At 34.5% G+C, this 19,610-nt stretch overlaps 1 long non-coding RNA gene across 1 annotated transcript in view; it reads right to left on the bottom strand.

Moving 5' to 3' along the window:
- Positions 1-19,610, bottom strand: part of LOC133198813 (uncharacterized) — an 801,505-nt gene that overhangs the window by 322,065 nt on the left and 459,830 nt on the right. The window lies entirely within an intron of this gene.

The following is a 19,610-nucleotide window of genomic DNA, read 5'->3' as shown; positions in this document are numbered from 1 at the left end:
TTGAACAGAAAAATCAATAGGACGAAACACAAGACACATCTGGGATTGCAACTTCACGGTGTCTCGTGTCGGGGTAGTGGAGGTTTCTGATTTTGTAGTAACACTTGCTACCGTTTCATTTATTTGAAATAAAAAATATTGTTCATAATTTCATTGCAAAGTCTGATCTTCATGTGGCGGATTCGGGAATTACCGTAAACAGGAAGGGTTTACACGCACACACCCCCTTAAGCAAAAAAAAAAAAATATATATCGCGTGACGTAGCAATTGAGCCACACGTTTTTGTTATGCGACTATTCAGTATGGAGGTTACTTGATTACAACTTTTTATATGATACCTACTAACGATTAATATATACTTAAAAAATAAAAAGGATCATTCAACGGCACACTGTGACCTTCATGTGTTATATTCTGGAATTACCGTAATAAGGGGGGGGGGGGGTTAACACATGCACATACGCCTTTAGCAGAAAAATCAATAATACCACGTGACGTAGCAAAAGCCACTTGTAAAGTGTTCGGGGTACTGATTTTGAAATAATACTTACTACAATTTCAATATTTAAAATAAAAAAATGTACATTTTTTATACACACGCCAAAAAAGGTTTTTATAGGATGCAACGTACATCATGATCTTTATGTGGCGGATTCAGGATTTAATGTTACAAAAAAAGGGGGAGGTTGGAGTCGAAATCTAATTTATATGCTTTTAAATTTTGTAAAAATGTATAATTTGTACTTACCGCAAATATGACCATGAAGATCCCGTATCTTAATCATGGTCGGGTCACCAAAAAACAACCACACGGTTCAGTCTGCATGAAGTAACGAATACTCCTCGAACCTCAGTCACGTTCACACGGACTTCGCGACAGTAGCAAGTTAGCACCTTTCGGTCTACAGGTGCATTTTGTACCATAACGATCCATGACATAATAATTACGAGCATAATTACGAATGTTGTTCTGCCGTCCATCTTGCACACTTTGGCCAGGTCATATATGCACGTGATTAAAAAGCACGCGAAGTACCCAGGTCAACATCTCCCCAGACACATAGAATAACATCATTTATCACTTAAATGAGTTTTTTTGTTTTAGTGTCTGTTTAGAAATTGACACATAAAAGATGTATGGTAAACAATTGTCAACAGAAAATGTTTTGTTTATTTGGAGGGAGGGATGAGAGATAAGGTAATGATCCAGTTTATAACCTTATAGATAACCTTTTTTTGGTACAGGTCAGGGATCAGCTTATCTAAGTCATGTTTTACAACCTAATTCAGAAAAGGACATTATTTTTTTAACTAAAAATTTTGCTCTAATCCAAAAAAAACCACCATAAAGTTTTTTGAAGTCATGTGCCAAAATGATGTTGATTCTGTGTATTTATTAATAAATTAATAGTATGGTCTGTTCTCCTTGGTCAGCTTAATTACTCTTACAATTTTGCCTTGTCCTTTGCACGTATACATGTATGTTTTATATGTTTATATATTTCATGTACCATTTACATGGATTTGTGTGAATAAATTGAATTGAATTAAATTGTGAGCTTTAAAATAAATTAATAACTTTTTAAAATTTCTTAGCTTTAAGATGAATAACTATAACTAATACTTTATCTGAAACTTAATCCGATTTAAGAACTCCAGTTACATACAACATCGCTCGATCGTGATATATGGAATTGTCGATTGATGGATTGTGATATTGGAAGTGGTTGTACTTTTTTCAGCTCTCTATTTTACATAAATTCTAATTTTGATTGATCGGGAGTTGATTAAAATTTTAGGGGTGTGTATGTTAATAATTTTAATTATTAGATTAATAAGGTGTTAGAAGATAAGTCGACTCGAAGAAGGATAAATTCTACGCAACAGGTGTATTTTTGTTTTAGCGCAATTTTCAAGGCTAAACTTGACAAACTTTTTACTGAACACACAGGTATTGATGAACTTGAGAGTTACACAGGAGACACGTGATAGTTTGGGCGCAATTTTCAAGGCTAAACTTGACAAACTTTTTTTTTTCTTAACACTAATGCAGGTATAGATAAACTTGTATCCTTGGGAGTTACACAAGAGACGCGTGATAGTTTTGGCGCAGTTTTCATTCTGGATATGAAAATGAAATTATTCCACATAAACATCAAAATAGAGAAACAAAGATTAATTTAATTGCAGAATAGAGTAATTCAAATTCATTCCACAAAATGTAATAATAGATATTACAAGACCAGCAACTCATTTCCTTACAACTTCTCCGTTTTGAAATTAATAATCTTTATTTATATGTTAAATGACTTTTGATGCCTTTTCTGAGCTTCAGCATGAATAACTATGACTACTACTACTATATCTGAGACACTATCTGGTTTAATAACTCCAGTTAAATACAACATCACTCGATCGCGATATGGAATTGTCGATTGATGGATTGTGATGTGGGAAATAATTGAATTTATTCGGCTCTTTTTAAAATAAATTTTAATTATTATTGGTCAAGAGTTTATTAAAATTCTGTTGTCATTAGTTGAATTTTTGCATTAAGAAGTTTTAGAAAATAAGCCAACCCGTAGGAGGATAAATGCTACGCAACAGACGCACGTCAGTTTTGGCGCAATTTTCAACCGTGCTGACTTGACATGAACGTTAATCCTTTTTTAGGACTTTCGCAATGTTGACCCCCATAAGGGACTTTATCGATGTTAACCCCAAAAGGACATTTAGCCCCATGTCCACCTTTGTAAAATCACGTTTTAGATCACACCCAAAAGCGAACACCTTTAAATACGAGCCGTTTCCTTCACTCTACCATCAGTCGAATAATTACCATTATAAGCTTAGGACAATCCTCCAACATAATGGCGGAGAAATATCTAGACATGATGTAAGTGTATTTTTCCTATTTCAATTTTAAAATTTTGTAAAACTAATATTATATGTATCTTAAATGTTAAAATAATAAAGCGTTAAATTAAATTAATTTAAAAAAATTCCAATCTTTTGTGATCATCTTTGATAATATATTATATAAATACCCCCTTATATATTTTGTTATATTTTTTAAACATTAATTTTGGCTTTAAAAAATGTTAATGTTATATTATTTTTTTTTAAAAAAAAAAGGGATCAGGAAAAGGCAAGAACCTTTAAGGATTTTGAGGACGAATGGGTGGCATTAGGAGAGGAACTCTGCATTAATGCATTTCAACCAGGGTAAGTTGAATGCTAAGAAAATTGAGTATAAATTCTACAAAAATAATACAAAAATAAAATTACAATATTTTTAAATAAGAGATATATTACTATTTGAAATAAGTTAAATGTATTTTCTATAATTACATGTATAAGAAAACCCCACTTTTTTAATATAAAACTTAACATTGATATTGATATAGAAATTCTCCTAAAGAAGAAAACACCCAGAGCCAACCCATCTCTCGAAAGAGACATTTATCCGAAACGGAGGATTCCTACATTTTAAATCAAAGGTATGTTTTATTTTTATGAATTTCTTTAACAATTATTTAATATATGTTAACGCGTAATTGTTTATATGTTATACCATATTCAAACATTTCGTTTTAAGGTATGTCACTCGTCAGCTTTTTAGAAAAGTTCAGTCAGAACCCTTAGTTTCAAAACTGTTTATTACAATTCAATTTTTATAACATATTTAAATTAAACAATGCAAATTATTCAACATTCAATGAAAAAACTGCTCAGAAATTCATAAAGAAGCAAGATTTATGAGGGACTATTTCTTGTGGTGGAAGGATATTTAGAAGAAAATTCTTCAAATCTCCACATTTGTTAAATCTAATGTCTTGGAACTATAGCCCCATATATTTTTACTTAGAGAAAATTTTCCTTTATGACATGCTATGAATATTAAATATAGGTCTCAATTTATATTTTTAGAATAAATTTTACACATTCACTCAACACTTCGCCAAGAAATAAAGATATATTAAAGAAGTCAAGATAAAATTTACACCGTTTTTTGCCTGAAAATCGCAAATTTTGACCAATATCTCAAAATTTACATCACTGACCCCAACTTTTTCTTTCATAATTTTAAACGGCAAGATACTTCCAACCGATCAGCACTTAAGTCATAAAAAGTTTGATACAAGAAAATATTTTATTGCCTATTTAGATATTTTATACCCCAGATATGGTACTTTTTTAGTGCAAAAAGGTCACACAATAATTTATGCACATTAATTTGCATGATTTGTTCAATGATAAATATCATTTAAACTATTTTACGTAAAATAAGATTATATTTATTGCCAAAATTACATCTGATAAAATATGATAAAAGATTAAAGTGATTGACCAAAGAGTTACAATGTAAGTGCAAAAAGGTCAACTTAATTGTACCCTAGCTCGGTAGGATGCACACTGACCCCCCATTTTCTTTGCGATTTTGAGTCATTCTATATGAGTACTTATTTAAAATATACTTCTCAAAAAATCCTTGATATAACTAATTTCACGAGTGACATACCTTAAGACTTACTATACATGTATTACCTTAAATTTCAACTAGGTCTTTACGTAGCATTTTGTAAATATTTGATTTATCTGCAGAAGACTAAAGCAACAAAAGAGAACAGATGACGATCAACAAAAGAGAAGGGATGACGATAAATCTTCTTCTCTACTCCTGGGTATTATTGAAACAAATTGAATACATAGTTATGATAAGCAAGGGTGACTCTACAAAAATTGTGAAATTCATGGCCCCAGGGTCAGGGGTTCTGGTGCTAGGGTGAGGCTATATAGATCGTATAGTGAAAGTGCATTATTTCTTTGAAAATCTTCTTCTCTACTCCTGGGTATTATTTAAACAAATTAGATACAGAGTTATGATCAGCAAGGGTGACTTTACCAAAATTGTGAAATTCATGGCCCCAGGGTCAGGGGTTCCGGTGCTGGGGGGGGGAGTATATAGATCATATAGTGAAAGTGAATTATTTCTTTAAAAATCTTCTTCTCTACTCCTTGGTATTATTGAAACAAATTAGATACATAGTTATGATAAGCAATTGTGACTCTACCAAAATTGTGAAATTCATAGCCCCAGGGTAAGGGGTTCTGGTGCTGGGGGGGGGGGGGGGCTATATAGATCATATAGTGAAAGTGCATTATTTCTTTGAAAATCTTCTTCTCTACTCCTGGGCATTATTTAAACAAGTTAAATACATAGTTATGATAAGCAAGAGTAACTCTACCAAAATTGTGAATTTCATGGCCCCTGGGTCAGGGGTTCTGATGTTAGGGAGGGGCTCTATTTATTATATAGTGAAAATGCATTAATGCTTTAAAAATCTTCTTCTCTGCTTCTGGGTATTATTTAAACAAACTAAGTACATTATTATGATAAGCAAGGACACCTCTTCCAAAATTGTGAAATTCATGGCCCCAGGGACAGGGGTTCTTGTGCTAGGGTGGGGCTATATAGCTCCTACAGTGAAGGTGAGTTATTTCTTTGAAAATCTTCTTCTCTGCCCCTGGGTACTATTTAAACAAACTAAAAACATTGTTATGATATGCAAGGATGCCTCTTCTAAAATTGTGAATTTCATGGCCCCAGGGTCAAGGGTCCTGGTCAAAAGGTTGGGGGGGGGGCTTTAATGATGATATAGTGAAAAATCAAAATTTCTTTCAAAATATTCTTTTCTGCTTCTGGTTAAAAAGCAGAGAAGCTAAGTATACACTACCCTCCATAAATAAGTATCCACCAACCAAAAACACTTTTTATTGATTTATTTTTCTATGCCAGGCTCATATTTGAAGTAAATTTAAGTAATTTTCAAATATTTTAATATTATATGAATAAAAAATGATTAAATATCAATAAAAACGGAAGATTTTTACACTTTTTAAAATAAATTTAACTTAAAGGAATTTCATTGCATAAATAACATACCAATTTATCATTTCAAATTAGGAATGTCAGTACTTTGTGTATCCCCCTCTAGCGCGTATTACAGCCTGTATTCGATTGGGCATGCTTCGAATAAGTTGCTGACATCTTCTTACTGGAATACGACTCCATTCAATAACTAGGGCTTGTTCCAAATCCCTGAGATTATGGCATCTTTGGCCATTTCTAACAGCAAGTCCAAGATCTCTCCACAAATGTTCTATTGGGTTGAGGTCTGGGCTTTGTCGTGGCCATTCAAGGCAACGCATGTTTTGCTCAGCTTTCCATTCCTTTACTGCATTTGCCCTGTGACATGGAGCGCCGTCATCTTGGAAAAAATAATTATCACCATATCCAAGAAGATGTGCAGAAGGGATTGCCGAGTTACTGAGGATGTGCAAATATCCATCTTTGTTGAGGTCACCTCTAAGAGGAGTTAAGAATCCAGTTCCCCTGTAGGACATTGCACCCCAGACAGTAAAACCACCCCTACCAAACTTGACTGTTGGTACAATACAGTTGTTTCTGTATGCCTCATGAGACCTTCTTCTGACGAACACACGGCCATCATTTTGAAAAAGGGTAAATCTGGATTCATCAGTCCAAAGTCCGGCTGACCAGTCAACCCAAGTCCAATTCGCATGAGCCAGTGCAAATTGCAACCTTTTCCTGTGATGAACAGCTGTGAGAAGAGGTTTTTTCAAAGCCACATGCGCTACAAGACCAGCTTCCTTCAGTCTCCGTCTTACTGTGGTGTTGGACGCTTGGACTCCATTCTGCAACCACTCAGTCCTTAGCTGTGGAACAGTTTCTCTTCTGTTCTGCAGAGATTGTCTCACAAGGATTCTGTCTTCTCGGGCTGTTGATACCCTGGGTCGCCCTGGTCGTGCAGCATCTGCATCGGATCCAATTGTCTGTCGTCTTTCGATTGTTTTCCGAATCGTCTTTCTGTGAAAGGAAAGGAAATTAACTAAGTTTTTTTTAATCTTTTAAGCAATATGTTGAAAAAAAATTAAAATTCAAACAAAACTGATCACTTACCTTGTAGTTCCACGTCTTCTGGCAATCTCCGATATCGTGTTTCCTTGTTGATGCAGCAGGTTGCAAAGAATCCTTTCTTCCAACGTCAGCCGCCTCATCTTCTCAATTTTTATTTTTTTGTACCCATCATATGTAATTTTTCATGTCTTAAAATGTTGCTGGTTATTAAAATTCTTTATTTTTATGTATATTTTTCTTTTAAATACTCAAATAGGCAAGTAAAAGTCTAAGATTATTATGATACAAATACCATTTAATAATGTAGAGAAGAAGTTTCACAAAACATGTGATGTTAATTGATTTATTTTTATCTAAAAATTTAATTTCTCATTGGTTTCTATTGTTAGGATGCTCAGTATAGGTTATCTCTCTTTATAAAAGACAATTACAATTATTCCATAGAGTTTTTAGCTTCTTTTCAATTAAAAATTGTGAAAAAATAACAGTGGGTACTTATTTATGGAGGGTAGTGTATAGTTATGATGAGCAAGAGTGCTTCTTCCAGAGTAGTGAATTGCATGACCCCTGGGTCAGATGTGCTGGTATAAGGGTGGGGCTGTTGATAATGTAGTGAAAATGCATTAATTCTATTAAATGATCCTGTCTGCTCCTTAATGTTAAGCAGTTAAACAAAGTGATTACTTATGATGAGCAAACTTGAAACTTCTGGTCCCAGGGTGAGAGGCTCTGGTGTTTCTCGGTGGTGAAGGGGAGGGGGGGGGGGGCTCTATTGATAATATAGTGATTCTGTATTGAAAATGCATTATTTCTTTAAAAATGTTCTCTGCACTTGGGCATATCAGAGGCAAAAAGTGTAAAAGTTGTAATAAGGAAGGGTATTTTTACCAGATTTTTGAACATCTGGACCATTTTTTTCAAGTGTTCTGGTCCTAGCCAGGGCTCAATTAATTTGCATTCTACTGAGAGGAGTTATTCCTCTTTGCCGTTTACTTTTGATAATTAATCATTGTAAATAATGTACTTGAAAAATTAATAGAATAAGAGAATTATGCAAGAATTTTTATTGTATAATACAAAAAGTATTTTCATAGTTTTAATGATCATGTGGACTTGTAAGTAATAGATAAATAAAAAATGAGACAAAAATAACTCTTCTAATTAAATGTTCATCAAAGACCAAGAGAGGCCAATGTAAGAAATTACAACAAGGAATTAAAATAGTACACTGATAGTTTGTTAATATACTGTATGGTGATAGTGATAAATGGGGAACAGATTAGAACCTAATTTATGAACTGTTAATGAATAGTAGACTAATTATTTTGTTGATCCTGATCACCCTATTTTTCTTGCTTTTGGGCAACAAAGCTTCACCTTTCATTTCATTTAATACTCTATGGATCCTCTAAATTGTTGTATTGTACTCAGGTGACCGTTAAGGCCCTTGGGCCTCTTGTTATTGATATACTATGGTACATATATTATAATACAAGCGAAATAAATTTCCAACTTTTGAATTTGGCATATAAATAATAGCTGTTATTACTTTATTAAATTTTGAAAAAAAATTAGTAGTTATCTTTCCGTTTTTTTTTTTTTTTTTTTGGTTTTTGTTTGGTTTTTTTTTTGGGGGGGTATGCAGAAAAGGGACCCTCTAAGATTTAAAAAACTGGAGGAGAGGATAGGAGAAGACGGAACTCCCGGGTGTTGGTCCTCAGAGGGACTAAAGGCAGTAGCGACAATTACCCAGTACTCGCCCCAGTCGCCGGAATGCAGCGCATTATCCTCGGAGGGACTCAAGGCAGTAGCGGCAATTGCCCGGTACTCGCCCCAGTCGCCGGAATGCAGCACCACCGCGACAAGTACTGGGTTCTCGCCCCAGTCGCTGGAATGCAGCACCAACGCGAAAATTACCGGGTACTCACCCCAGTCGCCGGATTGCAGCACCAACGCGACAATTACCGGGTACTCGCCCCAGTCGCCGGATTGCAGCACCAACGCGAAAATTACCGGTCGCCGGATTGCAGCACCAACGCGACAATTACCGGGTACTCGCCCAAGTCGCCCGAATTCAACACCACCGCGGCAAAGGGCGGTTACTTGACCCAATCACCCGGGCAGTCTAACACTACACCTGTTTCCAGTTTGGATTTCTAAAAATGTGTAGTCGGCGGTGCCTTTCCATTTCATAGGGAATTGGATGCCCTAAGCGAGTTGGTCGACAGCATGAGAGTCGACCTGTTGCAGACATCCATGCTGATTGATTATGTTAAAGATTTTTTAAAGAGTTATAAATTTTAATTTCAATTGATTATACCTCTTTTTTTATTGAAAAAGACTACTATTGTGTATCATAGTGTACCATTGTGAACAATGCCAAGAAAGTTAACTCTGGCAAACATTGTATGAAACATATACATGTTAGAGTTACTTTTCTTTCTATAATTCAAAGGGATTGGATTACCGAGTGAGTTGGTCGACTTTTTGAGAGTCCTCTTGTAGTAAATTCTAAGTTAAACTGATTATCCCTATAGATATTTTGTTTATTATTTATGAAAATGAATGAGTTGGTTGACAGCATGAGAGTCGACCTGTTGCAGACATCCATGCTGATTGATTATGTTAAACATTTTTAAAGAGTTTTAAATTTTAATTTCAATTGATTATACCTCTATGATTTGTTTGTATTTTTATTAAAAAAGACTACCATCGTCTAAAATAGTGTACCATTGTGATTTTTTTAAAGAGTTATATAATTTCAATTGATTATACCTTTATGTTTTGTTTGTATTTTATTGAAAAAGACTACCATTGTGTATCAAAGTGTACCATTGTGAACCAGCTATTGTTTTAAATGTTTGATACAAGTATCTTTGAAACGCAATGAAACCTATGTTGTCCACTGATTTTACCAATGAATGATTTCTAACAAAAATGTTTATATCGTATAATATCATGAGGTTTATTTCTTATTAAAACCTATATCAATACGTCATGTTTTGTGTTTCATTTTCTGATATTATTCAGGTGCTTACCGTGAATGGTTCATTGGTTCTGTGACTGTAAATGATGTAAATCCAAGGACTTGTCATATTTTATACTGTATCACACTCAGGGTGTAACCGTTAACGCCCATAATATAGAACGTCATACTGGTTGTTATAAGTTAAAATATAGGACGTCATATATATAGTGGGTGTAACCGTTAACGCCCATAATATAGAAAGTCATAGTGGTTGTTATCAGCTAAAATATGGAACGTCATATACATTGTGGGTGTAACCGTTAACGCCCATAATATAGAAAGTCACATTGGTTGTTATCAGCTAAAATATAGGCCGTCATGATATACTATAACATTTTTGTGACGTCAGTGACTGTGTACTCACTCCTTGACTGTGTACTCACTCCTTGACTGTGTACTCACCCCTTGACTATGACCTTAATTATGACCTATGTGGGTGGGGTCTGGAAAACCCCATGACGTCATCCTGACTGTATACTGACTGTGTACTGTCCCCCTTACTACTGTAAATGTTTTTTTTAAACGTTCACTGCCACTCAACAAGTTAGGTCATGATTATTACAACAGCAAATATTTATATCTAGACCGATATAATTTTAAGACTTTACGAATAAAAGTATTAATTTTTTTAATCGTGACTGAGACGTAGGACAAAGGACTGCTTCTTACAAAATTTCATCAAACTGAAAATGTAGAATAAAATTTTAAGACCTAACAAATAAAATTTATTTTTTATATTTTTTAATCGTGGCTGAGACGTAGGAATTCTTACAGAATTTCCTCAAACTGAAAATGTAAATTTATATTCTCGTTTATTTGTGTTACATCTCTTGAAATACTGGAACAGTATTACTTTTCACATTTAAGAATTTAAAGGTTTTTATGTACTAGTATTTTGTATTTGTATCCATTTTCTTAATTATTTCGTTCTGACAATCTGTGCAAAATAGTAAATAAATTTAAAGGTTTCTGATATTTTAGTCTAAGATTGCAAAATATCGCAATTTTGTGGGGTATTGTATGTCACTTCGTGTTAAAAAGTTCTTTAATTTTTAAATGAATTATCTTTCTAATTTTGAATAATTTTCCTGACCAGTTAATGTGAAAGGGACTGATTAAGTAGCATTTTTAGTGTGAAATTCTAGCACAAACAATTGTCTGTGCTAGAATTTCATACTTAAATTGTCTTAATGTTTTTATAGAAACCTACTTTTCAGAAAGAAAACTCCGTTTGTCAAAAGTCCCTATAACAAATCGGTGAAAGGGTACAAATTGTTTTCTAAATGGCTTTAGTAGTAAAATTTGGTAATTGATAGTGACAGAAATGTGAAAAAAATGGTACTTTTTATGGCCTGAGAGGTAAGAAAAACGAGTCAAAACTGCCAATTTTCGTTTCGGTCCGGGGGGGGGGCTTCCCGCCCCCCCCCCCCTGGGCCCCCTACCAGGGCTCTGCCTTGGACCCGCTGGGGGCTTGAGGCGGCCCCCAGACCCCTCTTTGAGATTGGTTTCCTTAGCCATCAATGTGCCATTTGGCCATTTCTGCCATCAATGTGCGTGGTTCCATTTTCTAAAAAAAAAAATTGTTTTTTTGTACAACACTTAATCTTCAACACGAAATTTTTAACATTTTTAGTACACTTAGTCCATTTAGAAATAACATATCAGTAAACAGTATATCGAATGTACTGATATAAGAATATAATAAAAATAAATATATAAGAATAAATAAGAATTAGAATGATTATTTTATGAAATAATTCGCTGAACAATTTTGTACGTTTGCTTTATAATATTTTTGGTAGAAATACTTGATATCTGATGCCTGTTTAACAGATTCAGTGTGAGAACTGACTTAAGAATGATAAATGCATTGAATGTAGATAAAATATTTTTGTGTCATGTGTCCTTAAATAAATGTTAATCTCATTAGAGTTAACTAGGGACAAAAGTTACATGCAAACTAATGAACCGTACCTTGATGACAGTATTACTCGTATTTAAGGTTTTTTTTTCTTCTGCCATTTCGTAACCAGGCAATGGGTCCACAAAGAAAATCCCCAACTTTCACGTCCGACTCAGTAAGGACTCTCCACAGAGTTACCTCCAAGGGGTTTCCTTGCTCCTTCAAGCAGACTGTTCTAATTTTTGTTTCTTTCTGACCAACTTAAACTACTTTTACAGCCCCGTCCTGAAAAAAAACATACCTAAAACTCTTATGGAAAAGTTACAATCCACAAGACATGTGAAGGCAGATATTCAATATATTAATTTATGAACAAATATGTTCAGTTGTCCAACACATGGGAATAGGTTAAGAGCTGGTAAGTGGAATACTGGCTGAGCTGAACATACCACCCAACAGCAGAACACTACCCAGCAGTAGACAAGTAGAGATTAGGAAAGCTACAAAAATGATGGCTTCCTTATCAATCCAACTCGAGAAGAAGTTTTGGCAATAAACGTAATTTTTTTTCACAATTTTGATTAAAAGGTATTACATGATTTAATCATTGTATACTATTCTTTAATAAATAAGATAACAAAAGAAGATCAACAATACAGTGTCATAGGAAACATCAGTATTAACTGCATCAATTGTAAATTCATACAATCAGAATTCAGCTTTATGTAATTATATGTGTATCATTTAGTTTGTTGCCTTTACTGGGGTTGGGAAAGGGCTTATCGTGTTCGGATTTCTCATTAGATTTGCTCTTGATTTTGGGATGATAACCTCGACATGTTTGCAAATGTGTATGAACGGGCAAAGGGTTGACCTACATCCGTTGCCTTAATTGTATGCAAAGCAGAATCTGACCCCATCGATTCTCTCCACCTGTTTCCCATGAAAGGGCTGCCAATTTGACCGTGTTGAGGAAATTGCTAATGATTTTCCACGCAGTTCTTCCAAAGGCTTTTGCCAGGGAAGGTCTACAGTTTCCCTTAACTTCCTGAAAGACTATGTTGGCCACGCTGAATTTTCAGGAAGTTTTTGCAGTTCCCTCATAAATGACATGCACTTAAGCAGGTGGGAAGCTTGGTAGATTTCTGATATATTACTTTACATGTAAATACCAGATATGCATCTGTCCACTGATTGATATACAAAGGGGTTTTTGACTTTTGAATATGTTGCAAACTAGATACACTTGGTGTGATCAATAAGGTCACTGGGTCTTCCTCTCGGTGCGTCAAAAGACTACGTAATTCATTTTTTACTTAATTTTGCTAGGTACAGTGGCACCAAGAGGAATGCCATCGGTCATTGAGATGTAACTACTAGTGTTTTATTGGATGCTGTGCCTGCTGGCTCACCTTCAAAATCCTAGTCACTAGCTATGACATTCTCCTTGATGTAGCAATCTGATTGATTGATTATTATTGTTTAACGCCGAGTCGACTATATTTCAGCCGTATTTCGGCGATGTAGCATTTTGTGACACTGTTCCCGATGTAGAAGCCTGTGACACTGTCCCTGATGTAGCAGAATGTGACACTGTCCCTGATGTAGCAGACTTTGACACTGTCCCTGATGTAGCAGACTGTGACACTGTCCCTGATGTGCAAGCCTGTGATACTGTCCCTGATGTAGCAGACTGTGACACTGCCCCAGATGTAGCAGACTGTGACACTGCCCCAGATGTAGCAGACTGTGACACTGTCCCTGGTGTAGCAGACACATTCTGATCCTGGTTTCCGTCTCTAAGGGCGTCTTTGGGCGACACTAAAGAGAACGTACAAGATCCCCCAGGAACTTGTTCTTCATGTTCTCCAGAATAATCGCCCTAACAACAAGAAAAATAATGAGAACAAAGCAGTATGGCGTCTTTGTTTGGGAAAATGTATATTCTGGAAGAATTTTTATTTGAAAACCAACTTCCAGACTGGTTTGGCGACCCTGTGCCAATATTTTCGGCCGTATCAGCAGCCCAAAATGACCCTAGACCAAAAGTAAAAGGTTTTGTTGAGAATATTAGTCATGTATGGTCGGAAAGAGAATTTAGAAGACACTTTCGAGTTAGTAAAACCATGTTTTTCCATTTAATAAATGAACTAAGGGATCCTTTAGAGAAAATTAATCATGGGGGCTATATTCCAATACCACCCAAAGATCAGCTTTACATTTTCATTTGGTATCTAGCGAATTTGGACAGTCAGAGAGAAATGGCTCTGCTTTTTTGGCGTAAGCGAGTGGTTTGTGCACACATGTATTATAAAGGTTGCAGAAATTTTAAGTACAAGGGTAAAACAGTATATATCTTGGCCATCCCTATAGTAAACTATAGTTAACTAAAGTTTAATATAGTTAACTATAGTAAATAAAAGTTCCAAAGTTTTTACTATAGTAAAGCAAAGTTCCAAAGTTTTTACTATAATAAATCAAAGTTCCAAAGTTTTCACTATAGTAAATCAAAGTTCCAAAGTTCTTACTATAGTAAATCAAAGTTCCAAAGTTTTCACTGTAGTAAATCAAAGTTCCAAAGTTTTACTTTGGTACGATAGTTAACTATAGTAAACTATAGTGAACTATAGTTTATTATAGTATTTTTTTGTTAGAGATCTTATGAATGACAGACACATATTGCAGAAAGTTTTGAAACAATTACTACTTTTCCAGGGATTGTTGGTGTAATGGATGGCACTCAAATCCGGAATTGTTAATTGTTCTGGCGCCAGCAAGATTATATCAACAGGAAAGGATTTGCATCCATTCAAGCGCAACTCATTGTGGACGACAAGCTAATGATAAATGATGTAAATGTGGGATGGCCTGGCAGTACCCATGACGCGAGAGTCTTGCGTAACTCTGGAATCTTTCATAATGGGGAAAACAATGGGAAAATCTTACAGAATCATTATATTATTGCTGATGGGGCCTACCCTTTGAGGTAGTGGCTTATGACTCCATTCAGGGATAATGGACGTTTAAATAATGCCCAAAGAAGATATAATAGAATATTTTCCTCGGCACGACAATGTGTGGAAAGAGCGATAGGTCATTTGAAAGGACGATTCAGACGACTTCAAAATCTTCATGTTGGCTCTGTAACACACGTGTAATTTAGTCATATGTGCATGCATTTTGCATAACGTGTATTATCTGAGACGATTACATCGATGACTTCATAGATATGACAGAAGCTGAAGACATCAACCAATACCCAAATGTTTTCCAGAATGTTGCTGATGGCACTAACATAAGAGATAGGCTTCTTGCCATTCTTTGAATATGCCATTTTAAAATATTTGTTATTGAACTACTCTAACCTGAATGATTTAAGTTTAAAACAGAAGATTTATAAAATATATAAATATCTAATGTTGTGTACTTTATAGAAAACATTTATTTGAATGTCATTTATTGCAAGTTTACAAATGAAAAGAATTATGCCAAATCTCAACATCAATCATCTTGGCTCTGAAAAACTTTCATTTCAAGTATGTATGCTAATTAAACGTCTAACACTGGCTTATGCTGTGAATATGATTTGTAAATAATGTTTTCATTAAATACAGGTTGAATAATCAAGATATGCTAGTTATATAAAATGTTTGTTTGTTTGTATGTTGTTTAACGTCCCTCTCGAGAATTTTTCACTCATATGGAGACGCCACCACTTGCCGGTGGAGAGCTGCAAATTTTGTCCTATGCTCGGCACTTACGGCCATTGAGCAGTGAGGGATCTTTTTCGTGCCAGCACCTACTGCGACACGAGACCTCGGTTTATACGGTCTCATCCGAAGGACCGGTCTCCACGTCCCACAGTGGGATTCGAACCCGCGACGTAAGGATCAACTCCTTACTTCGCGACTCTAGAGCAGACGCTCTAACCACTGCGCTACGCGGGCGACTTTTATAAAAATGTTTAACAAGCTTGATTTATATGTCATAACCTTTGATTTGATCTTGAAAATTCATTACAGTGATATTATCTTCAAATAGGCAATGTGTCACATTAAAACAAGAGATCCATGGGCCACATTGCTCACCTGAGCAAAAGCAGAAATCAGTACAAGATTTAAAATATAGGTGGTCCCAAGCTAGCCTCCAGTTGGGTCAAGATGTAACAATGCCCCCAAAAAATATTACCTGTGTCAGGTGATGTTAAAGTTTCTACTAAAGTTTCTGGACATTGAACGATGACATTTTCCCCGGATGTCTTTCAAGTACATCAGAGCTACAAATATATATTAATTAATTTCAGATTACATGTACCACTTCAGATTTTTTTTTAAATTGAAAGCTCGTGAAATTCTTCAAGATTAAACATATAGTCCATTATAAAATATATTAACTAAAATACTAACGATTGCAGAGGCATTGTTTCCTGTGTGATGATCTTTTTGTGGCTGGCCATTTTATGCACAACTGTTACAAAGGATTTCTGATGCTGATGTTTCCCCTGTTAGTATGGTATGAATCTCAAAGTGTGAGTATCTGGCATGAAATGATGGGTGGCAATTTACACACCTCAGATGAATTCTGAAATCAGATCGTGTTTATTTCAAATGAAAACTTTCTAAACTGTATAACATGTTTAACACAAGCGGAAAAACAAAATTAAATTTAAAACAACTTTAGTTTTTAATAGTTTCATGGGCAGTTCTTACTTGTATTCTCCAGAATCTGTGGGTCCCTCTATTAAATTGGTGTTTTATCCTCTTGCTCCGAGAAGTATGCACAAACAAAACGGGATGGGGATTTATGACAAATATAACATGTCTCCACTTTATCGTGTCGAATTCTGTAGACATCTACCATTAAGAAAAAAAATTCATGAATCATGTGTATTTCGTGTATTATAATTATAATACATTAATCATTACATTTAAATTTTTATTGGACAAAATTTTATCTCTTCAAAAAATTTAATCATGTCATGAACCCTTTAGAAAACGATTTACAAATTTTAATGTGTTGATTCTCGATCCCTTAAATTTTACCTTTAATTTAATAACCCGCTACTTTTTAAAATTTTATACAAAATAAGCGACAAAAGTTTATTTATTTCTAGTTAGTACATTTCACAAAAAAGTAATGTTATCACTGACAATAAAAAAAATAATAAATAAGTACGTAATTTGTTAGTTATACAAGTTTCCCCCGTGATTCGTCTCATTCCAACCACCGCACTTTTCCTAAGTTCAGATAATAGTCAGAGGAATCTCGGATTAACAAGTTTGCTGCATATATCGGGAAAAAATTCTCTTCTTATTTCAGGTTAGGAATTTTTTTTCCTGCAGCAGAACGTCTTGTTTTCTACACAGTAGTTTAGAGTGTCATGCATTTTAAAGTTGATAAAATAGTTAAATACAAATCCACAAATCACCTCTCTTATCTCTTCCCTCCATCTTGGTTCTCCAAGTTCCCGCAATTGAGGTGGTGCAAAATTTTTGTTACGGGAACAAGTTCTGGATTGTTCTTGTCGTTTGGGTGACATATATTTTGTTCTTCTTGTTTCGAGAACAAACGAGAACATAGTTCTTGCTCTCGCCCAAAGACACCCTAAGTTGCGTGGAAGCATACACACTGTATTTGTGGTATGAGGAATAGATGACTGTATAGAGGCTGTGGATATATGCCCTTTTGGCACATTCTATGGATAATTTTATCTTTATGTTTTTTTATGTATCATTCACAAAATAGTGAAAGCTTTTAGGCGATTTAGTGTATATTGATTTGCTTATTAACAATACCTCCACTTTTTCAAGTTAGTTCATTATTGAATTATGAATCCTTTTATGTACATATTTTTTAAATTCATATCACCTTTTTACCATACCTTCAATTATATGGGAAGTTTATATATTCATTTACATTAAACTTGCACGATTTTGTCATATTTATTAAAAAAAATTAAATTGTTATTGATTTTTTTCCTTTTGTTTATGCATTGTTGTTTCATTCCTTTATTTTGTTTAAATGATTAAAAAATTAGTTGTGGTATAGTTTGATTGTAATTGATTTTTTGAGATTGTTTGCCATTGTTGTTTTTACCCTTTATATTGTCAGACAAATGATTTACACTGTGAGTCGTTTTCTTGTATTCTTTTACAAAGAAATTTGCCAAAAATTTTACGAATTGTACTTTGGCAACAGCCCAAGCAGAATTACGGGCTATGGAGGAAATAGACATAGACAATTTATTTAGAAAATCCAATTCGGTTATCGACTCCTCCGAACGGTCAAGGAATTCGTCGAAGAAGTAAAACCTATTCCAGGAAAATGTGTTGTGGGAGACAGAAGCTTTGGAAAGGAATTTGGAGTCAGTTCCAGCACACAAAGGTCGATCAACAGAAACTGTAGAACACACCCAACCGAAAGTTTTTATCCTGATGAAGGATAAAGAATACTTTATATCATTCAAACGTATTCATAAAACGACCATGTCAACTAAAAAAAAGATTTTATAAAATCATCAAATTCACAGTAAAGTTCATGGTCGTTGCTATGGAAACCAAGGAGGTACTGTTCAAAATTTACCCACCAGGGTTCTTTAAATAGAACACTCTTTAATATTATAGTGATAAAATAAAATTCCATGATAGTGCGTGGCCAAGCATTCATGTTCCTTATCGAGAATTGGTGTTAACGTTTTCATTGAAAAACAAATGATATAGAACAGTAAATGGACCCTTAACCTTTGTTTTATAATTGGTATGTTCCATCTATTTGAATTATGAATCAGGGTACTACAGTTTCTTGCTAAAAACTTATTTTTGTTTTTGCTTTCATGATAAACAAAAATTATATAAGTTAACACATCACTATGATATAAATATAATAATTAATTGTACACATATCTGTGTTAATATATTGACACCCCAATAATGATAATGGCTCTAATTGACACCTAATCCTCTCAGCATTTTAGCATTTCCCCGCCAAAACTCCTAATCTTTAATCTGTAGGTAATATAATCAAGCTTAGTGCAAAATTACAAGGGGGTTCTTGCAGGATAATCATCCAAGAAAATTTCTGTCTCATTGTTGAAATTTATTGGATACATATGGTAGGAAAACTCTGTCCCAGTGACTGTATCATATAATAGATACGCCGAGATGTAAGAAACAACTAAAATGGTTTTTCATCAGTTGAAAAATAATTTACACATACAGTGTACATCATTGCCCTCATACATCATGGGTAAGCCTAAATTTTCTGGCTAGATATAGGCCATAGTGAAAATGGAGGGAATTGAGGAGAGATTTATTTTAGCAACTGAAGTCACTGAAACTGAAAGAGAAACAATTCACCATCTCTTTAATCATCATAATTGGGATTTCCAAGAAGTACCCATAGAAGAAAAAGCTGACCAGAGTAATTCTCAGAATAGTGACCAAGAATTTGAGGATAATATCATTTATCAAAATCAAGAAGCAGAGAAGTGTCAACATTGCCTTAGTCGCCCTTGTATAACTTCTGAAACAAACAACTGTGGTGGATTGAGGAATCGGAAATGCCGAATAGAAGCAATTCTAATCGCAGGAAAGAGAAATACAAACGATTCTGGACTATGCTTTTTCACAGAAATATTTGGAAAGATCCAAGATATAAAGAGAGAAAAGGAGAGCATTATAACAGGACCCCCGTAGGAGAAACTTTGTATACCATAGAAGAGATATTATGCCAAAGT

This window comes from Saccostrea echinata, unplaced genomic scaffold, assembly GCF_033153115.1.
Source record: "Saccostrea echinata isolate AGI-Se365-2 ecotype Australia unplaced genomic scaffold, CSIRO_AGI_Sech_v1 ptg000033l, whole genome shotgun sequence".
Taxonomy (NCBI): Eukaryota; Metazoa; Mollusca; class Bivalvia; order Ostreida; family Ostreidae; genus Saccostrea; species Saccostrea echinata.
This window is presented reverse-complemented; position numbering and strand designations above follow the sequence as displayed.